Here is a 15,808-nt window from a genome sequence, read left to right on the forward strand (position 1 = left end):
AATATTGTTTTGTGGAAATTGCACTTGGTAATGTGAGGGTTGTATTATATTTGAGGACAGAGAGTGCTGCATGATGGGTTGTTTGTAGCTTTTATGTTGTTAGTTCTTCTGGTGGGTCTTTTAGAGTTAGTCAGTGTCTATGTGGCCTGCTGATGGCCAAACCTCTCGCTTAAAAAACGACTTTTATATATTACGAAATTGGCTTTACCAGTTACGTTGTGGTGGCTAACGTAATCGCTGCCTGGATTATGTTCAGAGGCAAAAGCTGTTTTTTTTGAGTGAATGAAGGGTCTATGTTCGCAGGGAGGCAGTCGGGGTCATTTGCCGGCGTACCAAGAGCAGGACTTTGACTCCAGCCTGAGTCCTGGCTGTGGCTTGATTTAGGCAACGAAAACATTTTGGTGAAGTTGAGGAAAGATGTGGTTTCGGTTTAATGTTAAGTCCCTGCACACTTTCCTGTATTGAACCAAGACATGATCTTTACCTAACCTCGCTCAAGTGCTTCTAGCGCCTAAACATCAGCATAAAAAAGATAATAATTAAACAGTTGCTACAAGCAGACATTGTATTGCAAGGCCGGATATTTTGGCAGAAAACGAATAAATTGTCAGTCAACATTTTACTGATGAATTCAGTAACAATATTTTCTAATGCAGATTTCCTCACGATGCTATTCAAAAATGTAAACCGGCCGGCATTACATTTGCTTAAGAACACATTTGCTGTTGCTGTATTGTTGTAATTCTTATAGGACACAGGGTTGTGTTGGCTTACGTAACTTGTTGTGTGGCGAGGTACGAAATAAATTCCTGACAAATCAAAGCTCGGGACCAAACTGGGACCGCATCAACTGTCATGCAGTCAAGAATTACTTGTGTCACACAATTGAAGTTCAAAAGGACAGATTCTTTTTTTCTTTTTTTTAAAGTTTTACATGCTTACATTTTACAAGAGAAAAAGACAATAAGAACGAGGACTCTCTTCTCCTACTAGTATATCGGGGAAACATTCAACAGGACAAGCCTTTTTCCAAAACCAGATGTTGGAAAAAGGGGGAGTTGTGTTATGGTCAGGGTCATCTTAAATTTGGTCCAATAAGGCATGTGAAATCACTAATTTATGTTGAGTTGAGGCAGAATTCAACCAAAAAGGGATCAGTCTAATACTCATGTCTGGGTATGACTGTGTGTCCAAATGTTCCGAGAGAAGTCATCAGTAACCAGCTGTGCCTCTGCTAAGTTGTGAGGTAGTGAAGTGATGGGAATCATTTGTGAGTAACAAGGAAGTCCACAACTGCTTTTGATGAAAAGAAAAGAAAAATCAAATGATCTCACAAAAGTTGAGAGGCGTGTATACAATCTGAATCCTCCCCGAAAAACAAATGCTGAGCTGAGAGGGAGGTGGGAACAAAACAAAACAAAAAAAACATGTGGGTTACATTAGCCAGGGGAGTCTTTTATTTATGGACCAGCCATGACAAGAAGCATAACCGCTAACAACACAACAAACACACAAACACTTGTGACTCTCCCCTGCCAAACAAAACTCACAAATAAATATCACACAAATCATCCTATGGTAGTAAAACCACTAAGTGAACACACAACTACGTTTTTATTCGGGGCTTCCCTTGCAAGAAAAGATCATTTTTATTACAAAAACTGTTTCAATACTTACTCCCTGCATATCTCGTCATCTTTTTTTTTGAACTGTGTGTATGAAGAAGAGTGCATTTTTAAACGCGATGTATTTTTAATTCTTTAACTTCTGCATGCACCAAATCTAAAAAAGTCATAAAGTGATATTAGCTTCTTTTCCAGTGAGCCCATGGAGAGGTTGTAAGAGCAATGCCCTCCTCCAAACCTCTTGTAATTGAACACTATCCAACCGTACCGGCAAAAAATCTGCTTAGTGAATGCAGAAAGCAGGAAAAAAAAATATGAAGAAATGATTATTATTCCACCATCAGGTTTCAATTACAAAGAAAAAGGGGGGGGGGGGGTTAAGTGAACATAAAGTCATATTAAAGTATGTAGGAGGCCACTGGCATTGAGAGACTCTGTTGAAAGCTCTCGTGTATTAACACACATTCTTACACGTGGCCAAGTTACATTATTTGATTATTACAACCGTAGCCACAGGTTTGGCGTGCAGGCTTTGAGTTCCCCCTTTCGCCATAGAACCACTTCCACAGAGAACAAGGACCTATTAGTCTGAAAACTGTGATGGGAGAGAAAAAAGAAATGTCTACATCTGGCATGCACAGAGGCTAGAAACCCAGCTGTGTGTTTGTGTGTGTGTGTGTGTGTGTGCGTAAAGCATGGGCGTATATTCCATCTCGCGTGTCTGCGTGGCATTGCTTTAATACATAAGACAGATTTCATGACAGCACGGACGTGACGTTCTGTGTAATGAACCAGCATTGTAAAAATTTGGGTAAAAACAGATCGGCTGCTGTTTCTCTATCTTCCAGTCACTCATAAATCACCTCCTTTATTCGTGTCCGTTTCTGAGCGTTTACATTCACTTAGCTGTCCGCCTCTCTTTCTCTCGCAGTCAGTCGCTCCCACTTTGTCCTTACTAACCACCACGCTGGATTCTGTCACCTGTCTCTGCTCGTTCTATCACTCCCTGAGAGGCAGAGGGGATGGCCACCGCATTCCCAGAGGCAAGACATAAAGGGCCGTGAATGGATGGATGGATGGCGCGGGGGGACGAAACCAACGGCTAAATTATTAAGTGACATTTCGCTTCGCTTTGAGACACACAGACACACTCGAAAGGCAAGCGGGTAAACGCATTAGAACAGTTAGCCCCCTGAATGCACCCGACAACTCGACTACACGCTAATTCATGTCAAAATCATCAAAACCGGGCCCGGGGCTCTTAAAATTTTTACGCTACCGCTCGAAGGGACGTCGTGGAGCCTGGGAGGCTTTCTGAGAGTGAGTGGCCACGTCATCGCAGCCATTGCTGCCAATAAATAAGTAAATACGGGAGTGGAGTGGCTAAGTAGCATTGCCGCAGAGTTGACAGCACCCATTCACTGTGAGTTTGTGCCCCTGTGTGAACATCAGCGAGGAGGTATTCGCACCTGTGCGTGTTTATGTCCTTTCCCAACCTCTGACCAGCTCCAGGGGGGGGCTTGCTCTTGCCACCATCTCCCCAGCTAGAATGTGCCAAAGTGGGGCTTCATTCACTTAAGTTCCAACTGGCCTTGATTTCCTGTAGACAAGCCTGGAGCACACTGGGACAGTTTGGTCTAATTTGGGACATAAGAAGACAGGATGATGGGCCATTTGGCCACCATGGCCCCAGGCTCTATGTTTAGGTCTAACAGGGAGAGGGAGCACAGCACTCAGTTCTTAGATTGGGGGGGTTTACAGCAGAATTACACAGCTGAGTTTCTCTATCCAGCTGTAGCAGGTTCACTCTCCAGGTGTAATGGTCCCTCTTTCCACACATCGGATACAAGACACGGGATATTAAACATAAGTTTGTCGCAAAATGATTCAAAATCTTTCAGGGTGAGTTCACCAAAAAAGTCATAAAACTGCATTTCAGTCGGCAGAAAGACAATTTGGCATTGTACGCTTCTGCAAATCAATACGTTAAACGCCAACGTTTTTATATTCGGTCTGAGTGACGTAGTACAATGAGCGACGTTCAGATCGAGTGACCTAGTTGTAGTATGTTGAGCGACCGTTATTGAATGTTATGTGGTATGAAAACAAGCATCATAGGCGAGACAGTCCACTCAGGGCAGGTGGGAGGCTGGTGGACGCTCTTCAAGTCCTGGTGAAAAGCAACAGTAAATGTTACGTAAGAAAGTCTGCCGAGGGCGCTTGTTATTTATTTTAGGAAAATAAGACAGTAATTGAACAAATTAAGATTTTTATTTTGCAGCATTTCATCTTCATTACATCATTTGGCCAAAAGTGGCGGTCGCCTTTCGATGTCCATAACAGCGACTGCCAGCAGACAGCGCAGGCAGTCTGACCTAACATCGAAATGCACTGGCACAGTGACACTTAAGCAACTGTGAAGAGTGTTTGTGGGCCAATAAATGTGCTCCCAGCTTGAATCTATCTGTTTCAGTGTGTGCTTGTGTCTGTGTGTGCATGTATGTGTCTATCTGTGGGCACGCTCATTGTAAAGCCTGCTAATTGCAGTTGAGACTCCTTTAATTAACACAAAGAGAGGTCTCCGGGGTACGTACGGGCACTGTGAGTGTGTCACGAGTTTATATCTAGCCAACCTGTGGGACACAACAGCCTAATCAGAGCCTTTTAAGTTCTGCCATGCTTACACTGGAGGGTGAACTGAAGACACACTTTAGTCGTGGAAAATGAGACAACCGAGGATCACAAAACAAGGCATGAAAAAAAAAGAAATGCCCCAAATGTGCTGATAAAACTAACACTTTCAACTAAGTACACAATACTGCTGACGATAAGAAGTGCTGTATTTTAAGGTTGTAATGGCTGTGTTTAGCTTGGGAGCCTTGCTCAACTGTAAACAAAATGGTTGCCCTGCTGTTGTTGTTTGCAGATTGATGGTTTGTGTATGGCAATGGATGCCACAAGAGATATGACACAGGATATGCCTCAATCTTTCTCTCTTCCCTTTGTCCACCCACCTCCGTCTGCATTTGCTCGCTCGTTTCTCCTCTCTCTTTAAAAACAACTTCCTCTCTTTTTATTATTCCTGCCAATTTGGACAGGCGCCCTGGTCAAAGACAGATTACACTAAGTCGCATATCAAACCTAATCAATCTTCAGCCCCTGGAAGGCATCACTCTCTCAATGAATAATTACAGCAATCCAGTTATGAGCTGCCACTGCCAAAAATGTTGCCACCGCCATCTTTTAGGATGCTGGACACCCCCAACCAGCTGATTAACCAATTAACTTTGAGGGGCAAGTTTGCGAGTGAGTGTTGGACAAAAGTGCAGAGGAAAGACGAGACGAACATCCGGTCATGACGAGTTCAACTGTGTTTCCTCTGAGAATGAATCAAGTCAAGCGAACTACTTTAAGTGCAAGTGGCACCTCGGCTATGCAGAGGTTGGAGAGCTGATATGTGCGGAGAATGAGAGCGATCAGGGGTGTGCTTTCATCCAGGATTTAGTCTGGCACAAACTAAGGCCAAACTCAATTTGGCTTCCTTGTGTTTTTCCTACAGCTGTCTTACAATGCGCCACCCTCTGTTGCTAACACTCAGACGGGCACACAAACGCACACAACAAGATAAAGATGATTAAAAGGTGAGGAAGGGATGTGGTGTGAAGAGGGAGAGAAAAAAGATTAAAAGACAGGTAGAGAGAGAAGGGGGGGGGGAGAGGAATGAATGATGAATGAACAAATCATCCTGATGGCGAGGGCGCTGCTAACAGCGGGGAGAAGATGCTCCAGTCATACACTGTCAGTCAGTCATTCAGCCGGTAAAATGTGATGTATGAAAGTGTATGTGTGTCGTACGAGACGCGGTTTCTTTCATCAAGAGGCAGGTTGAGTGGGAAATATTGAGGGGAAATTGACAAGAAACTGCTTTTCTTTCACACGAGGGAGGGAAAGCCGCTGTGCTGTGCTGTGCATGAGAGGAAGTGGTGGAAGGAGTGAGTGAGCGAGTGTGCGTAACTGCAGGGCAGCTGTATTGAGCGGAGGAGGGTGTCATTTAGAAAGTGGCTGGCTCAGCAATGGCCATTAGTAGCGCTGTGACACAGTGGACCGTCAAGCAAACAGACAGGCGGAAGAACAGGCATGGATGTGGGCAGACGTGCAGGCAGGAGAACAGATGAACAAGGTTAACAGGTTGAAATTAAACAAGCGATTGCTTTCATTGATGCTTGTTTTATTTTTTTTTACTTCTGATCGATTAATCATTAAGTCTAAGAAATGTCAGAAAGACAGTCAAAAAGGCCGGAGCCCAACATGACTTCAAATAGCTTGTCAGTCCAAAACCTTAAAATAATCTATTCCGCTAACAAAGACATAAAACCTCACATTTGAGAAATTGGAAATTGCATGTGTTAAGCTTCTTCTTTTTTTTACTTTGATAAATGACTTAAAAGATGAATTGATTATCAATACTGATGGTGATTCATTTTCTGGGTTTCCACTCATTGATTTATTTACTAATCTGTCCTAAAATAAAATCGGTAAAACCAGTTCAAATTAGCAGATTAACAGGTTAAAAGCTGATTCAGAAATATTGTGTATATTAAGAAAAATGCAATTATTGTAACAAGAGATGTTGGAACTATTTTCTGGGAGGGAGTACTGTAAATATGGTACGTAAATATACGTATATCAGGTCAAAACTATGCCAGCATTTTGGTGTGAAAATGCATTCTCTCCTGTCGATAGGCGGTGGGACCCCTACTTCGAAGGTCTATGCTTGTTACATGATTCACCTCAAAGAGTAAACCAATGATTTAGCATTGCACACTTACAGTAACATTGACGGACAGAGAAAAACAACTCTGCAGATCCAGAGTTATTCTCTTTTTATTCCTTCTTCATTGTCATCTACATTTCACACAATGCAAACCACCAATAGTTTGATTCGTATGCTAGTAGCTAATGTAGCCTTGAGCCTCAAACTGAGATGAGGTGAACTGAACTCCACAACCCCAGATAGTTTTTTTTTTCCACTTTCAGACTTGTAGTCTTAAGACCCAGTCAATGTTCATCAGACAGAATTGACTTTGTGCAGCTCTTCCTGGAGCCACAAAAGGCTTTATAATTATTTTTCAAATAAACTGTTTCACTCCCCAAGACCGGTAAACTGACTTTGATGTGTTAAACCAGCGCAATTCCCCTTTAAATGAAGCAGCGTTATACAATAGACTATCAAAGCTCCAAACTGTAACGCTATTGAAATGACCTTCGGAAATACTAGGAGGATACTAATATTGATACTATTTTAGGTTATCTGATATTTAAATCAAAGGAAGCCTCTTATGAAATGATGGTGAAATACTAGCTGCCTAACACTGGAATAATACAGCCGCTCCGAAAACCGCGAACCATCCAGCGCTGCACCACAAATCGCTATGATTCGAGTCAAAATTGAGTGAAAGAGAGAGGAAGGAGTACAAAAAAAAGTGAGAGATGGAGAGACAAAACGAAAAATGACCCCAAGCCTGTGAAATTCCTCAGACAGCAGAACTAGCAGTGAAGGCTAAACACTCCGGAGTCTGGGTGTTGGCAGACACAAAACACCGCCGCAGCATGAAATCTGAAGCTTCAAAACGCACCAATCGCAACCCCGGGCAGGACTTGAACAGCCAATCACAAGTCTCAGCTCAACTTCAAGCACCAATCCTAACCAGCGTCATACAGTAAGGAGATAAGTACTGATCTGATAAGATAAGCTTGACCTGTAATGATGCATATCTAAAACTGTGACAGATCATTCATCATCAAACGTCACATGTTAGCGTGTTATAAATAACAGACACAATCCAGCGCTCCATTTCCGTCCAGCAATCTCACTAAATGACTCTTAGGTGAACCACTACAATCACGCTTTATTTATTTGCCTGAAAGACAATCTGAGCTTTCGCTTCACTTTCCCACCGGACTGTCCAGCTGCCTTCTGCCAGAGAGCGTTTTGCCGGGGACAGTGTGGTCCTACTGGAGCGGCAGGAATTCACAAACAGAGGGGGCAAACCAAGGTTACTGAGACGGAGGGCCCAGGCACGCTCCCAAACGAGGCAGGCGGCGACGCAGCCAGCACAATCTGGGGTCCTTCTGCTGACTAGCCACGCTAGGACTCATGGGAAGGGAATGCAAGACCCTGTCACGGGCCAAGTTTGAAGGAGTGTGGAGTGAGAGACAAACCGTTTGAAGAGGACGTGGGTTAGCACATGAGAGCGCTGCGTGTGTAAAAACCTTGACAAGTAAACTCTGGCTGCCATCACTCGCCACTTCTTTGTGTTGGAAAACACCGCCTTGCCACACCCCGCGGTAGAACCCGCACAGGCCAAGTCATCTGCCATTCCAACGAGGAGACATTAAGGGAAGAATAATCACTTTGGACGCAAGCTGCCAATTTAGCCTGAACTTATTTATCTCATTTAGAGTCAGTTTGGAGGGATATACACATGGCAAATGCCGACTTCTCAGTTCCCACAGACGGTGGAGGAGAGACCGCTGGCAGGGCTGACCATATTCCTCCATTGAGCTTTTCTTTACTGTAACAAGAGAGGGGGTGACAACGGTTTGCCAAACCCTGACAACTGCAATCCTGTCACTGCCCGCTGCCAGTTTATCTGTGGGTTTTCTTTTTCACTGGATGCTTAACCACTAATTCAATTTCTTCTTCTGGTGTTTCAAGCATTAAATTCTAAATCAGGATGTCCTGAAAAAGCAAGCTTACCTTATCAAACAAAGTCACATAAAACACATTTACACACACACACACACACACACACACAGTATATGTGAAGGACAACGGCCACCATGGCGGCTCGCCTCCCCACAAACCACATGATGCAAGGACCCCCCAAAAGCTCATATCCTACATGGCTCTGGCTGCGCATACTAACTAGCCAGCGCAGAACCCAAAGGGGGTACAGTAATGCAACTGGAGATGGCCTCTCTTTTCATGAGAGCATGCACACATGTAAGCACACACACATTGGGTTTAGTCTAATTAGCGCTGGTATTTTCAGGGCTTGTTTGCGCAAATTGGAAATGTGTGATGTGAATTAAAATATGGCTGGCGTTTTTGTTCCCAATAAAAAAAAATAGAAAAAGGGGTTTCACCTTGCCTCTTTGTTGGGGCTCATACGAAAGTAATTTAGTCAAGAGAGAGGTAGTAAAAAAGACAGAGGGAGAAAGAGAGACATGGAGAGACAGAAAGGGAAAGGGGGAGAAGGGGGAGGGAGATACATTCCGTTTGGCCCAGAGTGAGAGGCACTGTGGGTGTCTGAGGGCCCTCGCTGCAAGTAATTGCTTCCATATAGGACCCGTCCATGGTCACACACATACACACATATGCACGCATACAAAGTCCAAACTGTAAAAGCAGACACGTATCTGTAAAAATCCACCTCTTGAAAAAAAATGAATAAAACTGTAATTTACGATACATGAAAGTACACTCAAAGCTTGCATTTATCTAACCACTGAATCCTGTTTGAATGAAGCAGAGGCCACAGAGCTACTGCTTGAGGTGATGAGGTGCAGTAACAGGTAGAAAGGGGCACAGTGGAGCACCTAATACCCCCCCCCCCCCTGACATTTAAGTATTAAACAGTGAGTGAATCCGGTCAACAAACAGAGATTATTAATAAATACATCTTTTTATTTTTTTATGAAGAATATTCTTTGTGTCCTGTGCTACAGGAGAGTAGCTGTTCATGGTCACCTGTGTATTCCTGTGATCTGTTTGCTCTACTGCCTGCCTGTAAACCAAATTTCATACTGCATGATAATAATGAAGTTCTCAAAACCATAACAGCATTCCATACTTTCTATTTTATTTTCCAACTCTGAAACAACCAGTGGATCAAAATTGAACGGGGGCCTAGAGGTGCACACACGAAACAAAACATGACCTGCAGTGATTTTCGGGATGCAAATTCAAACTGAAGCCATGAAGCTCAACTTTTCCCCTGTCTCACCTCCTCTGCCAGTCAACGTCTCTCTTCTCGGTGCTTTTCAGTCTCCTGTTGCTTACAGCAGTTGTTGCTATGGCAACAGTTACACCTCAGCAGGTGTAGATTAATGCATCGATGTGATATTTGAAATGGTTAATTAATAGGATATTCAATAATAGAAGCAGAATGAAAAGAATCACTCAAATCCGTGTCTTTATGTCGGCCTATTCAAGAGATTCTCAGCCATTGAACACGGACGTTTCAAATATGGTTTACTGGCATAGAGCAGTGCAGTAGCTCAGTTACAGATCTGTTTTCTTATTCCCTGTCCTCTTGTATCACTGTGCATGTGTATATTTCAGTACATACACAGTGTAGGCTCTAGTTTGATGTATTTACAGTGAGTATTACGCACGCTCTTTCGCAGTAACACACCCACAGACTCGCACACTCATGATTAATAGGAGTGGGTCTGAAAGGGGCAACAATAGTCATCCTCTGCTCGGCTGCCAAAAGAAGGCACACAGTATAAGGCACATGTAACCACATGTGGTTGTGGCTACATTAGACTGTCATGCACTACCTCTCATCAACAACAAAGAAAAAAGAATCTCCTTTTCCCATTTCTTCATACATATCATAAATCGACTTACATAATTACATCTACAAACAGAGAGAAGGAAACAGGCAGGAATTCAGAAAAAATGCAAAAGACAGAAATCAAATATACTAATAAATCAATTGGACGGTTGAGATGAAAGAAGCAGGTAATCAGAGAGGGAGATATTTCAATCTGAGAAACTCAAAGACGAAATCAGTTTTGCTATTCAAACCAATTTACAGAAACTTAACCGTACAAAAGCACATGGCAGCGTGGCAGGTGGACTGTGTGTGTGTTTGTGTGTTTGAGGTCCATAGCGTTAATGTGACAAGGACCACTTGGGAGCGTTAGCATGGCAAGGTGAACAGATGTGGGCTAAGTTTTCAGCCTCTTAAATTAATGAAGTCACCAACCTACGCACACACGCACACACACACACACACACACACACATATCCATGATTTAAAATGACCGTGAGTCTGTGTGACTGAATTGGCTGAGCTCACATATCAAAGGCACGTGGGGTTAGTTGAAGATTTCCAATGAAGTGGCAGAACATAAGTCTGCATGTATATAAGCTGTGCAAGTGTGTGTGTGCGCAGAGTGTGCGTGTGTGTGTAAATTACAAAACCGAAAGGCTTGACTGCTCTCTCCTGACTTCATCGCATCTTTATGGTGGCTCAAATGTGACATAATGCTTCATTGTCTGAGTTCCAACATTAAACATTACAGCAGATTTGATATCATAAATAACTATCCTTCCTATCAACCCTCTGCCACCACACACACTGTAGACTGCATGTGTGTGTGTGTGTGTGTGTGTGTGTGTGTGTGTGTGTGTGTGTGTGTCCTGGAGGAGTGGCTGTCACTGTATCGGTTGCCACAGTAGATAAGGCAGCGTACCGCGGTGGTGCTGGTAATGATGCTGGGACCACTGAGACCAGTGTAGGGGAGGTGTCTCTGATGCTTCTTGCTGATCTCATCACATCACATCACACACTTTTCTCACCCAACAACAACTTCCTCACACACACCCAAAAAAAGAAACGTGTGTGCCGACAGAAGTGGCAACTTTACATTTCTTCAATGCTTTTCTTTTTTTGTGCTCCTGTCATCTCGTTTGGAGTCATCTGCTCTTGTGCTTTTTTCACCTTCACTGCAGAAACTACAAAGAAGCTAAATCTGTGATTTCAGGTCATTTGCTAGAATCAAATAAGAAAGATTGACATGGAAGTAGGCAAAGACTTCTTAAAACTACTGTACAATTCAGGCCACAATTAATGAATAGAAAAGAAAAGATAACAGAAATACAGAACAATAAGATAGATGTTGTTTAAACTTGATTATTTGCATTGTGTGGTGCCAGAGGAGCTTTGTTTATAAAGAGAAAATAACACTTGTGATATCATTATGCTTATCTCGGCTTGGACAGAAAGCTGGTGGCATTATGGGAAGTGTAGGATACCACTTTGACCTATAGGGACTAAAAGTCAGGATCCATCAGCCTCTGTTGCTTCAGCTTTGACCATTTAATCGGTCTCCTCTGAGTCCCCCAACTTAATTGAAGTGCAGAACTAAATCTCAGTGGCCCTTTAAGATTGGTCCGATTTTTTTGAAAATAAGAAAAAACATCTAGTTTTCTCTTACTGCTTATTTCTGGGATACTAATGTGATTTCACACGTGTTTCTTGTCATCTCCAGTTGAAAAATAGATTGAATGTCTTAATTGGAAAAATCAAGCTGTTTTCACGTAATAAATTGACTACTACCATTACTACTAATAATAATAATAATACATCCATTAGTTGTCATATATTTTTTCTCCTTCACCAGCAGATTAAGTGGAAATATTCACAGGTAAGGATTGGCTGGTGAGAGAAGATAAGGAGACCACACTGACTTTAATGACAGGATTTTTCCTTTTCTCCACCATTAAAACAAAGTGTGCATAAGATGTCAGCTCTTTATTTCTGATAGCTGTTATTCAGGTGCTCTAGTTGGCTGGACTTCAGTGTTTGGCAGCCGTTAGCACCTCTAAGGAATCAAATGAAAAATATGGTTCAAAACCTGCACGTATGTAAGACAAGCTTTTATTTGATCTGTTTATGGTGCAACATGAAAGAAAAAGAAAGAAATGAGGAGAAATTGAATGTATGGGAGTAAAAAACCTCTACAACAAGAGATAAACAGTTAATAGACACAAAAAACATGCATTATTTGTCTTTGAATAATGCATTCTCCACCGAAGGTCATATCATTTTCCTTTGGTCCAAGTCACACAGAGGATGTGGTAAGAGGTTGGTAAAATCCTACAACTGAAACCTCCACTGTCCTATGCCTAACCCTAAAACCACTGGTGTTTCCGCATGTAGTGTTAGAGAGGCTTGTGGTACAAACGGGTCACGATCCAGCAGGAACAAGGCTGGAGAGGACATCAGAACACACTTACTAATCCAAACAGCATTTCATACTACACAAAGCAAGCCAAAACCACATATTGTGTGTGTGTGTGTGTGTGTACTGTGAGGTTGTGAAGATGGCTGGGTCAACCTCAATCAAGGGGAGAGCGACAAGAAAACAAGCACGAGCTCAGCTAAACAAATGGGGTTGGGGTGGGGAGGAGCGATTCACGAGGAATGACAGAACCCAAACAAACTGTAAGATTGATATCGATGAAGGTGGAGGAGGGGGGGGAGGGGGGGGCGTGTAAAGAGGGGGTCCTTCATGTATGTGACATAACCAAACATACACACACACACACACACACAATTGAAACTCTTCCCCCCCCCATGCGTAGTCCTAGCTAGAGGCCGCCAACAAAGCCTAAACAGTGGGATTAGCTGAACACAACACTGACGCTTTGGCCTGTGTCTGCATAAGGGGGAGAGAAGGCACTGTAAACTGTTTACAGGGGAACGCAGGGTTACTGCTCCATATGTGTGTGTGTTTACAACGCAATGCTGGGGCTTTTATGATGGGTCGACTCCTCTCTGATTGAGACAGGATCAACAAAGAGACAGTGGCATGTGTCCATACACAAATATACATGCTGCTTACAGTTACGGAGCTGGACACTGAAGCGAGCGCACACAACTGTATTCAACACGCACACGCCTACAGAGAGCTCAAGTCCTTGTGTAACTTGTGCGTCATGTTTCATCGGTTTAAAGAAGTGAAACTGAAATTGACTGTCCATATTGTAAGATCAAGAATAGACTCAGAACTTAGTGGTATTGGTAACTATTTTTTGCTGCAGCAGGGTGTGTATTATACATCATCATAACTTCCACACTTCCTCGAAAAAACTATTTTCATGTCACCTTTCCTATTTGTTGTTGTTGTTATGTCTGCTGTCTAAGAACACGTAGAGTACCCTTTCGTGGCCCGTTACTGGGCCTCAGAGGCAATAATTAGCTGCTGGACTCCGTTAATCTCCCATTCCTTCCTTCCATCACACTGGAATACCTGGCCCCAGGTTTGCTGTGTGCTAATTTGATTAAACACAACAGGAAGACAAGGACAAGATAGGGCCTCGAGATAAGAAAACAAAGCAAGGCCCAACCGTAAGGCGCTCTTCATATCGGCTGATATTGTGCTTTTGTGGCGCATAATCTCGATATTTTCTCAATAATCAAATTACCACAAACCAGCAGGCACACAGTTTTGTTTTCCTAACCGGGCCCCTAGGGTTCTGGGGCCCCAAGGCAGGTGCACAATTTACCGGGGTTGGTAATCCAGCTTTGCTGATAGCTCGTCACTCAGCTGGGCTCTCAGTCTGTCAGGATGGTGACAGTTAACCCACAGCGTTCTTGAGCTTGTGCCTAAAAGCATGAACACTAAACAAACAATGACGATGCGACATTTGATTTCCCAACCTTTCTAGACAAATGGAGTGAACTAGTTCAGCAATGGGGGCGTTTAAGGGTCGACGACACTGACCATGCAATTGAAATGTTTGCAGCTTGAGTCTGGGAGTTTTTGTTTCATGCCATCTGTCCTTTGTCTCACCTCATTTCCTGTCACCTCTCTATTGTTGGCAAAAAAAAATGAGGGTGATAGATAATGCTCCTATGCCCCAAATGTATCGTATGATTTTGAACTACATTTTCTTGGTTCCATTGCAGCTTTATACAGCGAAACACTGATTCAATGCCATGCAGATATTCTTAAATACACATGTGGCAAACGCAAAGATAGACTGGATATGGCATTCCACCTCTCTGTGCCTTCAGCAATCAAGCCACTGTGGGAGGATAGCATGTTTCTTTTTCAAAAGAATCAACCACGTTTCTTTTTCTTTTTTCTTTTTTTACACCTTTTGCTCAGCGGCACAAATATAGACAAACAAAACTGCCCAAAATGTTCCACAGCAAACAATTGTTCGGCTCTTTTTAAGTGTGCCTCAACTATTGCTAAATGTATGATGCTGCCTTGTGCCTTGCAGCAAATGTAGCAGGCAAATCTATGTCACTGCAGCGTTTCATTCTTTTTTTTCTTTTTTTTTTAAGAAGAAGGTTAAACGGTTTGTTGGGCCACATTTGCTGCTTGATATGAAAGCTTTTTTCAGGTTCAGGAAGCTGGAGAAAACAAAAAGGGCTGCTGAGCAGAACAAAAGAGAGAGCGGGGAGATTTGAGTCAGGCCCGGTAGCTGAACAGTTTCTGACTCATCTCAGTTCAAATGACCCCGAGTGTTCCTTCGTGCTCAAAATAAGAGGGGCAGCTACATGCTAAAACAATGAGTTTCTCCTGCTCAGTCGTATGAGCATCTTGTACAGTGGAAAGCTAAACAAGTAGGGAAGGCTGAGGAATATGGCACACATATATGCTGTGTGTTTGTGTGTGTCTGAGTGCGTGACAAAGTGCCTCCCTCGGAGAGAGAGAGGCTCTGATTGTACAGACAGAGTGGCTGTGTGTGATAATGGTTTCCATTAACCTGGGCTGAGTTGGAGGACCTGTGAGACTCTCCATTCATCTCTCTCTCTCACACACACACACACACACACACGCAGACATCACATAAGTATAAGGACTCTTGCAGTGACACAAGCTGCTCGAGAAGTAGGATATTCCATTGTGTGGCGATGGGCAAAAGGTTCAGAGCGTTATCAAGAAACCTGAAGAGCCCCCAAAACAGTTCGCACATCCAAACCATTGTGTTATCTGAGGAGTAGACATGGGAAATGTGGCCCTTCACACATTGAGAGCCTCAAACTTTCTCCATCAATACATCTTGCAGCCAAGAGAGTAGAGAGTAGTAGAGAGGAGAGGGTAAGGAGAGAGCTCAGTAAATGCAGTAGAGGGCAGGAAAGAGACTGAGGCAGCAAAAAGAAAAAGCCCTTTCTTTTCAGAGTCCCATCTTTACCTGGACACTCTCTTTTAGAGCAATACTTGTGAAGCACAATGCTCCTCGGAGATGCTTTGACCACTAGCATGTGGAGCGCCGGCAAAAGCATGTCACGGAGTGGTGAAAAGGAACAGAGGAGATGGTGTAGCAATTATTACCGAGAAGCCATGAAGGGCCAGGGGTGGCTTCTTTAGACTATCACAGCAGCTGACTAATGGACAACCTTGTTTCCTCGCTCGCTCACATCCTGAAT

Source organism: Melanostigma gelatinosum, assembly GCF_949748355.1.
Source record: "Melanostigma gelatinosum genome assembly, chromosome: 11".
In the NCBI taxonomy this organism is placed as follows: Eukaryota; Metazoa; Chordata; class Actinopteri; order Perciformes; family Zoarcidae; genus Melanostigma; species Melanostigma gelatinosum.